We start from the raw sequence: 18205 nt of genomic DNA on the forward strand, positions 1-18205 counted from the left end.
CAATCAGGGGCTCTACTTATGGATCCATTTTTTCTCACAGTCCTTGGAGGCACAAAATTCTCCTTGCTGAGAAATCAAATATAAATTCAGAGATTAAAGCTCCAAGAAGAGTCCTGGCTTGAACTCTGGATTTTTACAGTCTTGCCAATACTGTCAGGCCTCTTGGAAATACTTAGAAAAAGTGCGAAATGTGCAAGCTGCTGACCACTGTCTGTGTGACTGGCTATGATCATATCTCGAGTGTGATCATCCTCTTTTGCAGGAGCCTGGGGGAGACAGAGGACAGTGGGGAGATTTTGGAAAGTTGTGATGTGCTGATAAGGACTCCCTGCTTCATAGGCCAGCAGCAGAGTCAACCAGGATTGTTCCTCAGGGCTCCTGAGGCACGCGCAGCAGTTTCTCATTCTTCCACTTCATTCACACTCAGCTGCAAATAAACTGGTCCTTGATTTCACCCTTAAATCCTCTCTTATTTTCAGAAAGCACGTTCTCCCTGAGAACCACATATGACCCTGCAATGAACCTTCAAGGCCACAGCATGGTGTAGCGGGTATAGTTCCTACATAGCTCTCATTGTTCCCACACAGGAACGTCAGCTAAAAAAAAATGCATCAAATGTTTGCAAAAAGCTTTTTTAAACAGAAAAGGCCCAGCGAAAATCACCAGCTTGGATGTCAAACGAGGTAGCTTTAACTTGAAACACTGCTCAAGCAAAAATAGATGCTGCACTGCTCTGTAGAACATATTCACTGTTCTGTGAATATATTAACAGAAGAGGAAAATTGGTACTCTAATAGCAAGGAAAGCACTAAACTCTGAAAGCTGCTGTTTGTTAACTTACCCTCAAAATCTGTCTTTAAAAGCTTGGGATGATTCTGAATTAATTCCCTCTGTCAGGGACCGATTAGGATCTAGGATTTGGACTCAAAAAAAAAATAATTCACAGTAGTTTGTAATCTCTCCAACAATCTTGGCTTCTACCTGTGCACCCTCCTTCTGCTGTACCTGAGATAAGACCTGCACCCCAAACCAGAATTCAGCTGCTTGAACCTGGGCTGTTCCTATTCTAGGACTGGCGATTAGCATGTTAAAGGGAAAATTTACACACAATCCATAAGGTAGTCCTATTGTAACCCTATTTACAGCCTACAGGAGGATGAAGAGGTTCATGAAATTCTACTGGCCTGTCATTGGCCATACACCATTTACCTTCAGCATCCCATTTTGCTTGAAGAAAAGTATAATTAGAAGTTAGTATTTCTTACATAAATGCTTAATGCTGTTATAGTTTAGGCCTCAAACACTGCAGAGGAATGGACAGTTACTATAAAGAAGCTGTTTCAACTGGTGGTTGCCATTCCACAGACTTAATTTGTAAGGTACCTCCACATATTTTTGGCAAAACTCAAGACATACTGCGTCAACTCAAACAGGATATCTGCCTTAAGTCAACAGACAAAATCCACCTTTTTTTTAAAAGGCTGACACATGGCTGCAAGGTCTCAAGACACCACCTGACTGTATGTGATCGGCTGAGATCATTTAAACAGATGGCTAATGGCCCAGATTGAGTTTTGTTGTGTGACAACTGCTTGATGCCACTTTAAGCAGGTTTCTTTTATTCTGCAGCACCAAAGGAATCGCTCCTCTTGAAGAGAACAAATAGGCAAGTACAGAGAGTGCTCAACATACCCTAGAAAACCAGATGAATCACAGACTTCATGAGCTTTATTCAGAGTAGCTAAAAAATGAAGTGTGCTATAAACGGATGGAAATCATCCACCTAACCTCAGGTGTCTGAAAGCTGTCCAGGTCTGAATGACACCTTCTGTTTCTGAACCTGTATTAAAAAGGAGGGAGCTACCCTCTAAAAGAGCCTGTTTTCTTCCACTAACTCAGAAGGGAACCTGCGTGAATATCACCAGCTAAGAGTTCTGGTGGTGGCCAGCGCAGTTGTTGCAACCACACTTCAACCATCAGATGAACAGCAGCAGCACCGGTAGCCAGCAGTCTGAAATACAGTCTTACGCCACTGCAGATGCCATGGTTGTGATGCCAGAGTTGGATGTCTGAAAACAGCCCTAGGATACTACTGTGCTGAAGATACAGACCCCGAAGGTCAATAAACACCAATGCTGTCTGAGCTGAATGAGGCTGAGGGGTAAAAAAAAAAAAAAAGAAAAAAAAAGAAAAGCAAAACCAACAACACACGGATATTTATTTGCAAAGCATCAGGTTCTGATTCCTGTGACAACATCCTGCTATAACATTAATTTTGCTGTTCTTGCATGATCTACATGATGATACAAAGGAGTAAGGCAGCTCTGTCATTTCCAAGCTGCTGCTCAGTGACTGTGGGAAGGCTGATGTGCTGGCCACACACCAGGAATGATCGCACCACTCAGTTTGGCAGGCATGGACTCCACCAGGCTGAACTTACAGACTTAGTATCCTACGTGCTATATATATTCTGTAACTTGCCCACAACAGCCGCAATACAAGCAGACAAAAGCTCCCAGAAACTCTCTGAAGCTGAATTTGCAGTAACATGTTGCTTCTTAAGGAAAACCACAAAAGCGTTTGTTTCAAGGTAGCCAACTGATGAGGAACAACAATAGGGAAAGGGAAAAAACCACCTAGCACCACTCCCACTTCATTCTCTCACGCAGAGTTGAGAAGCTTAAATTAATTGCAAAGCATGAGAAACTGAGCAAACACCTTCCTTGAGCAAGTGGGGCCATCCCCAAGAAAATATTTGCATAGGGGTTGTAAGAGTTGCGCAACCTGGAAAATACCAAGTCAGATAAGGCAGAGACCTTTCACTAGGCTCTACAGAGACACACTTGTAACCGTGATGCTGACTCAGGCTAAGACAAGTGGCTTTAATTTTCTCTCCCTTGCTCTAGCCTTCACAGGGGAAATAATACTAGCCTACTTCATATGCAGTTTGAAGCCACTAGACAGTATTTGCAGAGCTGAATCAGAGATCGATGAAGCCTTTGGCAGAGTAGGGGAAGGAATGTGGGTTCTCTGAGAAGGGAGTCTTTTTCCCTGTTCCCCCTCTAAAGGTAAAATCTTAAGGAAATGCTTTACACAAAAGGGTTAGCTCCGCCTTGGACATGATGTGCAACTAACATAGTACATTATTTCCCATGCCTAGAGGGCTTTATACAGCCTAGGCGCCTTGTCCACAGAAATTTAGTTCCATAAATAAATTATATTAGGGAATTATACAACAGAAATAAGTTAGGAAGGTCACACAGTTAGTGAAAGAGACTGGTGGATCCTGGTTTCTCCCATCAGCTTTCAAACACCAGTACCTGCACCCGTTAAACTAAGAAAGCAAACAGGCAAACGAAACCACTGCACATCTCTCAGGACCTATGACCTGTCTCCTGTTGACAGGGCAGGGAGTGCACTGTCAGTGGTAAAAATTAACAAGTAAAAAGCACCATTTTGAAGGCGTATATCCAATCAGCAGCAGGTTGATAGCCAGGCAAAAAGCCAATACTGAAGACCAATACCAATGGAAATGCACGGTGCTCTGCAGCCTTAGGCAGTGCATAGAGTAAAGGAGCTGCACCGCTCTCGGCTCGCAGACGGCACTTTGGTTTCCACATAGGCCTATCAGTGCCGAATCAAAGAACAACAGCAAAGCTCTGCAGGTGGCTACCATCCTATGCAGCAGGCTATTCGCTCCAGGGTGAAAGCAATGTTTTTGCAAACCAAAACCCTGTGCTAACGTCTCTTTGGGCCCTTGCCGATTTGTTTTTGCAGATTGGAAGAGATAATGGAAACGATTACCTTAGATGAGTGGGCATGTTACAGTTGTAACTTTTGGTCTTTCACTGCAGAGATTATGTTTATTGTAGAGCAATGGTTTTCTATCTGTTTCAGTTTCAGGACTCCTAAAGATATTCCTGTGCAGACTCCTAAATAATATCTTTAAGCCCCCTGACAACAGTTGTTTTTGCTGTAGGCCCTTCAGAAATCACCAGGGATGCCTGGGAGAGCTCTAGCGTTGGCTGAAAACCACAGCAGGAGAGTTTGAAGTGGCCATATTGCACACAGTAGATTTCCAGAGACTCTCCAGGACTAAGCAGTCATTTATGGGTGCCTGAGTTCACAGGATTTATAGCATGAGTCTCAGTAACAACAAGAAGGGTGGGGTACAAAACTGACTCTGGTTTTCTTAGGAGTCCTAGGATTTGAGGCTAACTACACAGGCATGAGGCTGAGAGTAAAAACTGGCAGAGCACCCTCCCCTTCTGAGGCACATGTTGGGTAGAGCAGGTTTGCAATCAGCTGCCAGCACTGTGACTCAAAGGCTGACTTCAAGCTCTGCAGACTCTTGCTATGGACAGGTTTTTTTGCTCTTGAAACGCCTGGTGCATCACATTTCTGCCACCAGGCTAATTCTTCCCCAGAAAAAGGCATGATGGAACAAGAGCTCCCAATCAAAGGGGAAACTCAGTCAATCAAGAAAATCCTCCGCAGGCTACAAGGTTTTATTCCTACCAGTTGGCTCAACTTTGTTTTTCAGTTCTTGCAAGAATGGCTCTCAGCCACCTCCAACCTGCTCCTTGTGAGCCACGCCAGGGTCTTTCAGAGCAATGGTGAACGTTTAGCAACAGCGGAATAGAAAACTACAGTAACTGGCACCATCACCTCCAAAGACCCATTGCCCTGAGAGCATTAACAGTGCTCCAGTATTAGAAAAAAGCCCTGAAGACAGTGGTTCTACCCACCAAGCCCAGGGCCTTCCTGCAGCACCCAGACTGCAGTGCTCGTAGCCATGAACCTGGAGGCACCACAGGGCTCCTGCTGCTATCATCTGTTAACCCCCAATCCGAAGTCCCCACGCCTTTGTCTCAGCCCTGAACTTAGGGCCTTGTGTCTTCTCCCACTGCAACATGACAGGATTGCTGCCCAGGCATGCGCACTAGGTCAGCAGCTTGTGGGAAGCATGCGAGTAACCCCGCAGTCACCCTAACGCAGTCACTATCAGCTGCTCAGCCTCAGAGTACAAAAGGGTGAAAGAGGGACAAAACATACTAAGCACTGCCCAATTCCCACTTATGCTTTCTGCCTTTGGTCAGTTGAAACTTTACATTGTAAAACTGCTCCTCGAGCTCTATCCCATGAGGAGCTCAATCCCATGGGGAGCAGGGAGGCAATCTTTGGGAGGTATTTAACCATGTCCTCCAGTTGCTGTCTGAATGATGTCCATCTAACTCTCAGCCAGCAAGGAATCAAAATGAAGGGCAGCTTCCTGAGCAAGGGAAGAGGCAGAGGTTTACCAGATAGACAGTATTTAGCTAAGACGAAGAGACACTACATTCAACACTGTCTTGCTCTCTTGTTGTTCTACCCCAACCTGCTTGATGTAGCTAGTCAAGGTGGGATTCATCTCACCTACCACACAAACATCTTCACGAGAGCCCATCATCTGGAGTATCTTTGTAATCAATGAGAAGAGACAGACACAATCTGTCTGACCCGTTTTAGACATCTGCATTAGCATGAGATGAAAGTGCCTATTTTTCTCTGCTGCCTAGATAAGGGGACTGAGGGTAACCAGCTGAGATGTTAGATCTCAACATCTGGACAGGTGAATTGCATGCTGATATTCCGCATCTTGCACTCAGCTTGTAAGCTTTTCAGAGAAGGACTATCTCATGCTGTACCTAACATGAAAGCACTTCTTGCCCCCAAGGCCTGAAGGTAATATTGCACTTCAAGTGATAAAAGAGAGGCTTATACCCCAAAGTGTTTACCACAGAGAACACGCCCCATTATTTTCCCTGCAACAATATTCCAGATGGATCCAAGTCATTTTGGGGGCTGCTTGGCTGGTGAAGAGAAGGCAGAGTTGCAAGTCTTAACCTGCCTCTATGTCAGCAGAAAAAGAAAGTGAAATGTCCCAGGCACCAAATGCTTTGTGCCATGAGAATTGCAGAATGTGGAGATTTGGGCAGTTTCACTTTATAGCTGTCAACAAATAGACAGAACAGGCAGGGAGAGAGGGGTTTACACACACAACAGGGCTGGAGGAAGGACACAGGAGACAGGAAAAGATACAAGGAATGTGCAAGCCGGGTGCTCCAAGGAGAGCCTTGGGATTTTCAGACCAATTTCAAGGATTCTTTTTCATGACTACTGATATATGACCCTTTGGAGCTAGCAACACTAGAGTCTGATACAGACAAATTCAAAATAATGAGTCTAGGGGCAGTAAGCCAAAGCAGACAGCACATATTAAATGGAGCTGTCATGCTGCTGGACTGGCCAGGGGAGAGTTTGAGGAGTTATTGTAAAAGATTTGTGAGGCCATCAGCCCCAGTGCTACAGAAAATAAGAAAATTAAGCTCAAACCGGGATTGCAGGCGGAAAAACTTCCCTCTGACAGCAGGATAAATGAGGAATAAGTTGTTACAAAAGGCCCTCAAATCCATAGGAAAAAAAGCACTGAAGAGACTGAGTGACATTGATCTACAGTGGGACTGGACTGAAGGGTTCAAAAGACAAAAAGAAGTTCAAATTAGCTCCCTGAAAGGGTGACTTATTGCTAGCAGAGCTTTTTCTTCCTTATCCACCCAGTGTACAATTATCGCTGAGTTTGAAGGCTCCTATCTCAGCTTTTAAGCAATATCTCTTTGCATCCTAGCACAACAGGTGCTTGCTCCCATTGTCCCTGCAGAGAAAGGCAAGCTGAGAAAGAGGGACCAGTGGTTGTTCGGCTCCAGACATCAGCTGCCAGCCACATCCCAGTTCCACAGCATTTATTGCTGGCAGAGCAAGAGCTGTTGGATTATTTTGTTCTCGTTTGTTTTTCTCCCAGGGACTCATACTGAGGTTACTTTTAAGCTGTGAATCGAATAAACTTTTTCTAGATGTGGACTTTAAAATAAAGGAGATGAATACCTGAACTGACCTTAAGAGAGATGCTGTACTGACTGCCAGCCCATGCTCACTGCATCAACAGTTTTTCAACCGACTTCAGCAGACTTTGAACAAGACCTTGTAACCCTATTGCAATGCAATCATAGGTCCTGCCAAAGGCCATGCACTTACTAGCATGGTCTGAAAACCCCCAACCCCTCTGTTATGAGCTCAACTTTCCATCTCTCCACATGGAACACTGTTCTCCAGGACCCTAAGCAGGGCTACAGAAACAACTGCACCCTTCTTTCTATTAAAATAGTATCTATTCACCTAAAACTCAGGCAGGCTTTCTCTCATCTTCCAGAATGTCTTCCAGTTGCCTCATATTCTCTTTAAAAAGGTAGAGATTTCAAGTCAGATTCACACAGCTTAATTTGCACCCAGATGTTGGTAACCACAATTTTCAGTCAGCTGCCCTGGGTCTTCAGAAGTCCCTAAATAGGGACGAGAGGGTACAGGGACTTCCATGGTTTTTAGACCATGCAACAGTGGAGCCAGACCACCACTATTTATTGTTGAAAGCAGTAATACCTCATTCCTACAGAACATGGTCAGATAAACCAACTGACTTTCACTTGAAGCCACCAACACACATGAGTGTTTGGGACCTGCAGCAGAAATGCATATTTACACAGCATTGGCTTGCGTTAGATATTGCAGAACCACTGGGCTTTCCAAAAGCACGTTTCCACTTCTGCCCTTTGCCAACATGGAGTTTGCTGTACTGCAGGCTCAGCAGGCAGCGATTTGCATCATGTATCTTCTCAGAAACTGGTACCTGAATCACGCTGTCCTTAATATCAAATTGGCAGGAGAAGTCTAAGTAGCACTGAGCTATATCCGCCATTTCTTTCATCTCTGCAGGCAGAAGCTATTCTTAATTTTCTATCTGCAGACGCATCGAAAGACCTGTCCTTTCTGTGCCCATTCAGCACCTTTTCTTCTGAATCCATTTCATCTCTCAAGCCAGCCAGTACCAGAGGGTCTTCCCGAGCAACTGCCTGGGAGAATCATCACAAACCCCCCTTGCTGCCAGCATGAAATGAAATAAAATGTGCAAGGGCTCAGCAACACTGTCCTGTTCAGCAGATGAGATGCAGTAGCAAGGCTACAGGTGCCATTAGAGGCTCAAAGGAGTGAGGAGACAAACCTAAATTCCAGGAACTGTATTTCTGCATAGGCATCTTCCTTCTATGATTTCATCTGAATAGCCTCCCTTACTCATCTCCGATCCTGAACAGGTTTATCATCTGTTCTTCCACAGTTCCTCTGAATCACCCCAGAGGTGATTGCATTTCAGTGGCAAATTAAACTGTCACAATACATTCTTTTCTACACTGTTTTTTAAAACATGCAAACCCTTGCTGCTAGGGAATTGGTTTGGAAAGATTATATTAGGTGCCTGGGAAACAAGTTTGAAAAAGGAAAGGGTTTTTTGCTTCTTGAAGAAATTTACCTTTTTTTTCCTGGAAAGTTTCTTCTCCTAAAAGACTTTGTCGATTAACTGCATCTTGGTTTTTAGATTAACTATTATTTCTATGAAACATGCCTCAGAGCAGCTGGCAAAGAGGGGGATGGCTCATTTTGGAATTAGCTGCTACAAACACGAACCAAGCTCCAAAAGCTCTCTGAGATTTTATCAAGCCCTTCTCCTTTCCCCATCTAAAGGATTACAAAGTTTCTCATGAATTGCCCAAATTTTCTTACTATGGTTCCACACCACAAGAGACCAAGACGCTCCAGTTTTACTCAATGTCTTACAGTATCTGTATTTATTCCTGGAAACTTGTTCCCCATTTACAGCCTGGAAGATTTACATGGAAAGGGCTGCTATTCCAGCCCTCCATTCACATTATTTTTAAGACTTGATACCCAAAATATTTTAAAACAAATAAAAAATAAGAAAGCCTTGCTTAAAATGATAAAAGAAAATAAAATCCCACCTTCTTGAGGTTCTCTGTGGGGCAAAAGCATTTCACTCCATCCCATCCTCTATTATTTTTCAAATAAGCTTTTCTGTGGGGTGTTTCTTTGTTTTGGTTTGTTTTTTTTAAGCATAACAGCTCACCTGCCACAAGAGGAACAAAGCTGTTTGGACAGATCAGCAAATCAAATTCTCTAATTCTTTAGTTACTACAGAAAGGCAGAGAGAAACTAGGATGGAGTCAGAGACTTTATGTGTAAGCGTGGCCTTGGTTTCACTGGCTCTGGGCAGCAAATGCTGAATTACACAGCCAAGACCTAGCTGGACATACGCAGCAAGCCGATCCCAGCACAGCAGGTCCTGCCTGGGGACCTTGTCGGAGCGAACGAAGGGGCCAGGAGTGATTGGACTTGCCACATCCCCTCTTAATACGAGACACTCGCTCTGTAAGCAGAGCCAAGAGAACCTCCAGGATAAGAGGAGAAAGCAGGTTTTACACCACTGCACTGGCCACTTTGCATCACTGCAAAGACTGTACTGCAGTATTCACAGGCAGGGTGACAAGGACGGCATCAAAGAGGGCAGCACTTGGCGACTTTGCAAATAGAGCAGTTCCTTGGCTCAGGGCATGACAACTGTGACAAAAGCTGGACTTATCCCAAGGAAGAAACTGAATCAATACTCAGACTGAGGTTGGCTTATGACTAGACCCTGCCTAGGTTTAGCCACAGGATCCTGTGGTTTGCGGTGGGGTCACTACCGATCTCTTCAAGGCTAAATAACTACTCTCAATGGTTTGGAAAACTTGTGTGCTCCAAAGCACCCTCCTTCCTCAGCCAACTATCACAAGTCAGTGTGGCTGGCAGGGGAACAGTGATGTTCACAAGGTGGCCAGTTGGATGTCCCAGTCCAATGCCAGCTGATGGTCTCTACTACTGTCTCCGCTCAACAGTCCCACGTGGAGCTTGCTCTGCACGTCGAACCCACGCTGCCCTCCACGAAGCCCTAGCTCCCCACACAGTCTACAGCTCTGCTGTCACACTTGCCCTGAAACTCGGTCAATCTCACCAAAGTTCACGGAATGACTTCTGACTCGGAATGACCAACTGAGATACATAAAGGGACAGCATTTTCAGAAGATGATGCCTTTCCCACTTGAACACATCTCTGATTAGATGCCTAAAATCTTTAGTCACTGAACTTTCAGTTAGAACTAGATACCAGTTGTACAGAGGGATGGGAACACAGAACTGATCAAGCACTGGACATGTCTATTTTGACTTTGCCATCTACTCCCAGAAAGATGTCCTGCTGTTGCCTTTGCAGTGAGTTTCTGGGATGAATGCTGTGGCTTTCATTTTCTACACAAGTAACTGTGGTATGATTCTGCTTCTGGGATGCTCTTGGGCAGTCCTCAGCGGAGAGACCTTCCCCCTCATCCATCCCACTCCCTGCTCTGCCACAGACCTGGTGAGACTCTGCGCATGCTCATGACTATGAGCCACACCAGCACGCAACCTCCTTGCTTCTGTGGGAAAGCAGGAGCAGAAACACTTTTCCAGAGCTAAGCCTCATTCTCTCATGTCTCTGTTTCACACCTTTGAGATGGGCACAGGAGTATTTCTTACCTGCGTGAGCATGTTTTGATAATAACTACCCTGATGTTTGTGAATTCATAGGGTCCACCAGAATAGCCACAGAGCTGCCAACTGCAAATCAGTGCAGCAGGAAGGGGGAAACTGTTCCCAGGAGTACAGACAGTGGACGTGAGGAAACGATCCTCACAGACTCAAGTACAAGTCACGTCCACAATGCCCCCCAGCATAAAGATTAGGTAGAAAGTAGAGCAGGGCTTTGCATATACTTCCTCATCAATCAGCAGCCACACTGACTGCCAGATGGGAGGTCACAACATAAAGCGGTACAGCAATATCCTCCCCTTGTCCAGCCCCCCGGAGACATCTTCCAGTATGTATCCTCGTATTTCCTCCCACATCAATGGAGCAAGAAGCTAGCAAATGCCTGTCAAAACAGGTCAGGGAACAGACCACTCGCCCAAGGCTGCTGGCTTGGAAAGTGGGACAACCCCTCCAGAAAAAGTTGGCTGGCCTCATACAATAGCACGCAAATCAGGAGAAGGCCAGAGGATAACAAGATGAGAAGAAATCCTGCATGATTAATGCTACATCCAGTCCTTATACACAAGCCAGGGAGGTGAGGGGGTAGGCAGGAGTGAGGGCTAGCACTCTGGAAACTGTACAGTATGTAGCATGGGTTTGCACACACACACAGGCACATGGGCAAAGGTACTTCGTGCTTTTACCAGCATTTGGTGGGTCTGCATGCTACAAAGGAGAGAGCCGTTCTTTCCAAAAAGAAAAACTGTTCACAGCAGGAGCCTAACAGTACAGTATCTGTAATGAGCTATCATTATCAGACATAGATCCAAGGGGAGATGACAGTAAAGTTAGTTGCAGGACTAGCACACATACCAGCTAGGGTCTGTCCCACATTTACCCCCAAGAAACAGTGATTTTTTTTTTCCTAATTACCAAATGCAAAAGCTTAGAGAGATGGGAATGTCTTAGTTTCTCAAGCCCACCCTTCTTCTGGAAGATGAGTTCTATTATGTCCCACAACATTAAGCTCTCCAGCATCTCATTTCTTGCTCTAAACAAGCCAGTTGCATGGAAAGAGCACAGATGCTGCTGTCACTACAGAAATGCATGAGCTAGTGCCACACCAGGAGAGCTGCTCTGGCTGCTGCGGGGGCTAGCCAGGGTAATGAAAAGAACAAGCAACTAAATGGGTCATTTGCAGACTCCAATTTTATACATTCAAACTTATTTTACACATATCCTTTCTCTGGAGCAGACTGGATGGAGCTGGATGCAGACCACAGAACTGCAGTGCCAAGTGTCAGAGCAGGCTCAGCACCGATACTAGAGCAAGCCCTGACTGCTTACACGATGGTAGCCTGTTATTCCAACAAACTGCTGATGAACCAAGTTCACTTCCCAGCAAGCCTCGACGCAAGATCCCGACTTGCCTCAGGTGTAAGAACTTGCTAGTGAGCCTCCCCTTTGGAGATTTCTCACAAGAATCTGCTTTTCTCAGGGGAGACATTCCCAAGCACTCCTACTCTTGGCTGTCCGCTTTCTGATTCAACCTGGATTGGCAGGATAGCCAACGCTCCATGTTGCACAACAGCAGCCTCAGTAATAGCTTTGTCCATGGATCTCTTCTTTTACGTCTCAATTCTCTTCCTGCAGAGCCTTATTGAAACACCCAGATCTGTCCCTCCCCTTCAGTCCAGGCATAAGGGAGAACGGGGCAGTCTGGAGCAGACACCTTTGTGCATACCTGCTTCTCTAATTTTGCTCCTACCCTGGCTTTTTAGGTCTCACTCCCCACTTCTCCCAGTAACAGGACAACATCCTCTTCATTTCACAGGCCATAGCTTCTCCCTCATGTTGTCTGCTGTTCTCCCAAGGATGCTGAACAACAGGAAGATGTACGGGCAGCACCGAAGAGATCCCCATCCCAGAGAGCTCCAGCTGCAGCAATGCCTTTTTTTGTAATTGCCAGCTTACTGCTCACACACACACTTCTAAATTCAGCTCCACCAGCTCTTGAATTTAGCTTAAATGTGATCAGATTCTGATTTGCAGTGGTTTTAGCTATGCAAAAGGAAAAATCCACTTTTAGTTTGATCCCATGCTATATTATACTGGTAGCTAGTCTGTTGCTTCCTTTGCATTATCAGAGCACCCTTCACCCAGGGCATCCTCCCTTTTGGGCAGATATAGTGGATTAACCCACCAAGCTAGATCAGTATTATTCTCGTTGAAGAAGAGGGCCCAGTGAAATCAAGCACCTCAGCCAAGATCAGAGAGGAAGTCAGGACTCTTGGGTTTGTAGCCTTGAACTTTAACCACAAAGTCATCTTTCAGCATCAGACTTGGAGAGATAAATGAGCTGCTAGAACAGTCCACTTCACCATCAGACGGACACCACAGGCAGGTCATACATTAAGACAGCTACCCCATAGCCAGCACAGAAGTTTTCCCTTTGCTAGGGAGTCAGGTGATTTTGCTGCATACAGAGCAAGCTGTAAAACTGTATTGCAGCAGTGAGAAGCGGATAATGAAGTTTTACTTTTACTGAACTAGTCATTAAACAGTGCTGGTTGCATGTTATAGAGAGACCAATAAGCAGATGGCAACATACAGAATAAAACAATCATCTTGAAGCATTTTCCTTTGGGTATTTATAATTATAAACCAAACATCACCAGCTTCACCCTCTCCCCACTGTAAATAATTAACTGCAAAGGAATATTCCTCTTGGCCCCATCCTCCCCAATCAATTTTGCTTCATAACTACATGTTGTCTGGATTGCTCACTGTGGCAATGCACTGGAGTGTTATTCAAAACACTTCACATGACACAGAGGAACGGCATAACTGTTAACATTAGTAAAACAGAGACATTTCCTCATGGGTACGAGACGATCTCATCATATAACTCCTAGTAGTTAAAGCAGAGGACTATGACATTCGTGACTTATCTCATCCACTGTGGCAATACCACTGCGATCATCAGCTGAGAGACATATCACACCCCCCTGAACACTTCCATCACATATCTCTAGACTGTCTGAGCTTTATTTCCATGACAAGACAAAACTCCTCCCCTAAAATACAGAGTTTGCTATTCCTTTCATTATTTTTAAGAATATTCCCAGTAAATTTCATCCAGGAAAAACCCAAGTCTTCTCCATAACAGACAGCATTTTCATTTTTAGAACACCTTAACCTTTTAATACTAAATTTACTAAGGTGAATACTCTCCTTCTGCTCAAGTAGGCAAGCATGATAACCTGTCCGCCTCTTGTTACTACCCTCATTAACATGACACTCGTACAGACTCTGAAAATATTAGGTAAGTGAGAAAACCTTCAGAGTGCTAAGGCTTTTTGCCCTACTGAAAGATCGCCCCTGGGCATAACCCCAAAAGGAGAGAAAGGGAGGAATGACAACATAAAGAGGAGGAAAGCAAGACTTCCAGGTGGGGAGGCTGAGGTTTGTGAGGCAGCAGGTGAGAACAGGGGGCATAAAGATACAAAAACAATGAACAAGGCAAGGTCTGCCATTTGCTTCTAGCCATTCTCTTATAATACAAAGATACTGAGATATTCAGTCAAATTCACTCCCCAAAAAAAGGCACAGGGAGAGCACCAAGCCAAAATAAGGGCAGGAAGAAAACTCCAGAATTGCAGAAACACCCTTCTCGCAACAGCCAGAAAAGCAAGGGAGAGGCAGAGAAGCATTGCCACTGGGCAAACATCTTCACATTCATACGCAGTCACTGGGTTTAGTTCAGCTAGCTATTAAGTGCTTGATAAAATGTGCAGCGCCACCAAGAAGGTGGAGAAAAAGAGGAAAATGGGCTAATTTAGAATGAAAAAGCATGGAAAGAGAGGTAGAAAAATGAGGCAGAAGAAAGAATGAAAGAAAGAAAAGACGATCTGCAGAACAAAGAAAGAACAATATAGGGAAAGGAGAAAGAGTTAAAGGAAAAGTTAAAGGAAACAGATACTGAGGACAGTTCAGGAAAAGATAAACCATGAAAAAGTGGAATGAAAACTGGAAAGGAAGGATAGCCTAAAAAAAGAAAGAGGAATGTGCCATGGCAGAGCAGTTGAACAGCACTTAGCAAATAAATCATTTGTTTCATCTCAGCTATATTTGTCAAATAATTTATTTAATAGTCTTCTGTGGTATCCAATCAGCTATAAAGCTGATCAAATACCATTTTATAAATACATTATTAGATTAATACAGGTGAAATTCAAATATATTCATCAGCTTTATTTTTATATACTGTTTAATAAGCCCTGGTTATAAGTATACACTTAAAAAATGTTAAATAGAAAGCTGATAATAAATTACAATTGGATAAGAGTGCTTGGTGCTCAACCATTTTCCTTTTCTAGGCTGACAAAAAGCACAGCGGCGTAACACGTCTTGAAGGATGGCAGATGAGACATGGCTTGACTGGCTTTCCTACCTCTTCCCTTCTTCATCACCCTCCCTCCAGAAAGAATCTCACTCTGCATGTGGTAATTTTTGTCTCAATTAAGGGATTCCCCCATATTCAACTTCAGAAAGCCTTCTTGAGTTTCCAGTCCACACAGTTACAAACGTGTTGGGAGAACCAAGCATAGATTAGTATGAAGGTAAATTCAGTATGGGCTGACAGCAGGAGGGGCAATGGTGCTGTCTGGCTGCAGTCTCTGGAAGTAAATGTTTATGTTTGTGAGATTATCTTTGCATCCCTCAAATACAGTTGGATGAAAGACAGTGATGCGGAAAATGATGTATCAGTAACCTACTCTCACCAGGAAAAGTTTCCTGAGTACCAGTTGCTGTTTCAAATCTCCTTAGGAGAACTAAGAAAAAAAAGCCATCAGCAATTTTCAATCTGTTTTTCCATTTGTGGACTCATACAGTTTTGCAACAGTAATACAACCCCTCTCTACATTTCACATATGTAGGCTGCTGTAAATAACAGATGAACTTCGCCTGCCTGTGTATTTTTATGTCTCATCCCTTGGGAGTGGCTTCTGGACTCCTCGAAGGGTCCTCAGACCACAAGTTGGAAGTCACGGAGGTAGATGAACGCCATACACACGGAGGGCCTGACAGAGCGCCTTATAAAGTCTCAGTGAAGGAACTGTGACTGTCACTTTTCTAACCTGACAGCAGAGAACACTGTAGGAGGTTACTCCCACCACTGCTGCACGTTCACAATGTACTGTAGCCAGGAACCAAATTTACCACAACGGAGAACCACACCAAGGAGAACTCCTTGGGGCTATCCACCAGGTGGAAAAGTGTCCCTCAGGTTATAAGTCCAGTTTAATTATTATGACATAAGTGATACCCCAAACTGAGGTAATTATTGCTAATTAAAAGCTCATTTTTATGCAAATATGGAAGGTATTTCCTTACACACTTTTTTTTTCTTTATTATTATAAAAATAAGGAAGGTTTACTGAGACCAAAAAGGACACACTGACAGCTACCCCCCCAAAGCAGATTTTTCCCCAGATTTGCCAAGAAGACTGAACAAGGAATTCAATCAGCATCAGCTGGTGCTGAAATGGAGCAGTTTGCATGTTATTAATCATATGGAGGAAACCTTTGAAGAGCAGAAAGAAAGGATTGTCTAAGCCTAAACACATGGAGGGGAACTCACACCTGGATTCAAAGTCATGGCTCTATTACAAATCATGCAAGTCTCAGTTGCCCGGCTGTAAAATGAAAATAATTTGGAGTTCTGGGAGAATAAATACATTAGCAATTCTGACCAGGAGAAACCAATGCCCACCAGCCGTATCACTAACAAGCTGGGCTTGACTAGGAAGAGCAACCTCGCCATGGGCCCAGTGCAGCCCCCGTTTGCACAGGTGTAAAGCATCTACGTGCAGCTGAGGGAGGGCAACACGACTGGCTGCAAACCCAGCAGGGGCAAGGCTGGGGGGGATAAAAACATCCCTTTCTCAGCACTGCTCTTTTGGAGTCATGGCTGTGTCCCTGGAGGAGGTTGCTCCTTGGTGATTTTGTGTGTTCAGGTAAGACTTTGTATGACTCTAATTCTCTAGTAACTTTAATTAGTATAAAGCCTACTGTGCTCTTCCCTGTTTAAAACTAGTTCTTGCTTGAAACTGCATAATCTATTTATGCAAACAAAACTGGAGTAATGAAGCCCTTACAGGAGTTTGTATTTGCCTTGTATCTTAAAAATCTACCTAGGAGTAACTTTTGCGGGGGGGCAGGCTGAAGGGAAACAATTATTAGGTCATTTAAATAGTCAAGCTATTCTTAATATATGCTATACAGTACTTGTGCTTTTAGCTGTCCTAAGCGTTTCTCCAGTCACTCCAGAGTTTGTCAGTCCTCTCTGATTCCTAATCGGCTTTCTTTTGTCTGCAGGCATGCTCCATTGCTCCCAGACTGCTTGTGGCAATTAAAATGCATCCCTGTCCAGGATCTGCATGGGCTGAGCGAGCCAGCAGGAAACCCTGCCTCTACTTGGAGCAAAAAGGTAGCAACCCTGGGCCCTCCCTATGCCCTCGTGTGCAGCAGGCAGGGTGTAGGCAGCCTCTGTGTGCTGCAGAGCCCTGGAGGCAAACGTCCCTCAGCGGAAGGGAGGTGCTGATGGCTCTGCAGAGCCGTGAGGGCGATGGGGGGGCCTTGCTCACTGGTGTGCAGGCCCACCTACCTGTGCCTCGGCCACCTGCGTGCTGCACCTCGCCTCACCCCTGGCCTGGTGATGCCTCACCCTGGCATGTGTTGGGGATGACAAGTGCTGCTTGGAAGTTGCTTTTTTTTATGGGGGGGGCAGGCAGGTGGTACTGCTCCAGCAGGGCACAGCAGGACCTGGACAGGCACTCCTTTTAGCAAGGGGGGGGCATGGCAGTGGTGAAAGGGTGCAGTGGGGTGTAGCATGGGGGTGCAGGGGGAGGTGGTGTAGGGGCTGTGGCTTGGGGGGGGGTGGAGGAGAAGGGTGAGCAGGTGCAGGGGGATGGAGGAGGGCAAGGGGGTGCCCCACGGCCCACCCCACACACACACACACCCCGGCAGCCGCACAGACAGCAGAGTCATGGTGCGGCTGGGCAGGCAGGTGGCTCTGCGCTGCCACCCCGTCCCCTCTGTGCCCCCCACCACAGGGGGGCGCCGGCCCCACGCACGGGGAGGAAGGGGGGGGAACCACACAAACTTCCCGGGGCGGGGGCAGCCGCCCCGCTAACAGGTGGCTGCGGCGCCCCCTCCCCCCTCCAACGGCCGCCCCTCCCCCCTAACGGCCGCGGCCCTCGCGCCCCCCTTAACGGCTGCGCCCGGAACGCTCCCCCCCACCCCCCCCCAACGGCGGCGGCGGGTCACTCACCGGCTCGCACGCCCTGCCAGGCGGGAGGCACCTCCTGGAAGGGGAGGGGGGGCGGAAGTTTAAAGGAGAATAATAATTTTTTCTTTTTTTTGAAGAAAAAAAAAAAAAACTCCCCTCAGGCTCACTGAGCCCCTGCCCCCCCCAGCCGCTGCTGCCGCGGGCTGCCGCCGCGCTCAGCCGTGCGTCGGCCCGGCGGCGAGGTGAAGTTTCCACCGCGGTGGTGGAGGCGCCCCCGGCGTGCCGCGCCCGCCCCGCATTGGCACCGGGCGCCGGGGCGCTCTGCCGCCGCCGCCCGCCCGCCTGCCGCCGCCCGGACAATGTGCGAGCGCGGGGGGAGCGGGAGCGGCCGCGGGAGCGCGCCCCGCTGGCCGCCGCGGCACA

At 46.1% G+C, this 18205-nt stretch overlaps 1 protein-coding gene across 2 annotated transcripts in view; it reads right to left on the minus strand.

The window, feature by feature from the left end:
• Positions 1-17985, minus strand: part of HRAS (HRas proto-oncogene, GTPase) — a 55091-nt gene extending 37106 nt beyond the window's left edge. For both annotated transcript variants that reach the window (XM_067295953.1, XM_067295952.1), the window contains exon 1: positions 17825-17985. The gene's annotated coding sequence lies outside the window, so the exon portion shown is untranslated. The remainder of the gene's footprint in view (positions 1-17824) is intronic.
• Between the last annotated feature and the right edge of the window lie 220 nt (positions 17986-18205).

Source organism: Apteryx mantelli, chromosome 4 (assembly GCF_036417845.1).
Source record: "Apteryx mantelli isolate bAptMan1 chromosome 4, bAptMan1.hap1, whole genome shotgun sequence".
NCBI classification, from domain to species: Eukaryota; Metazoa; Chordata; class Aves; order Apterygiformes; family Apterygidae; genus Apteryx; species Apteryx mantelli.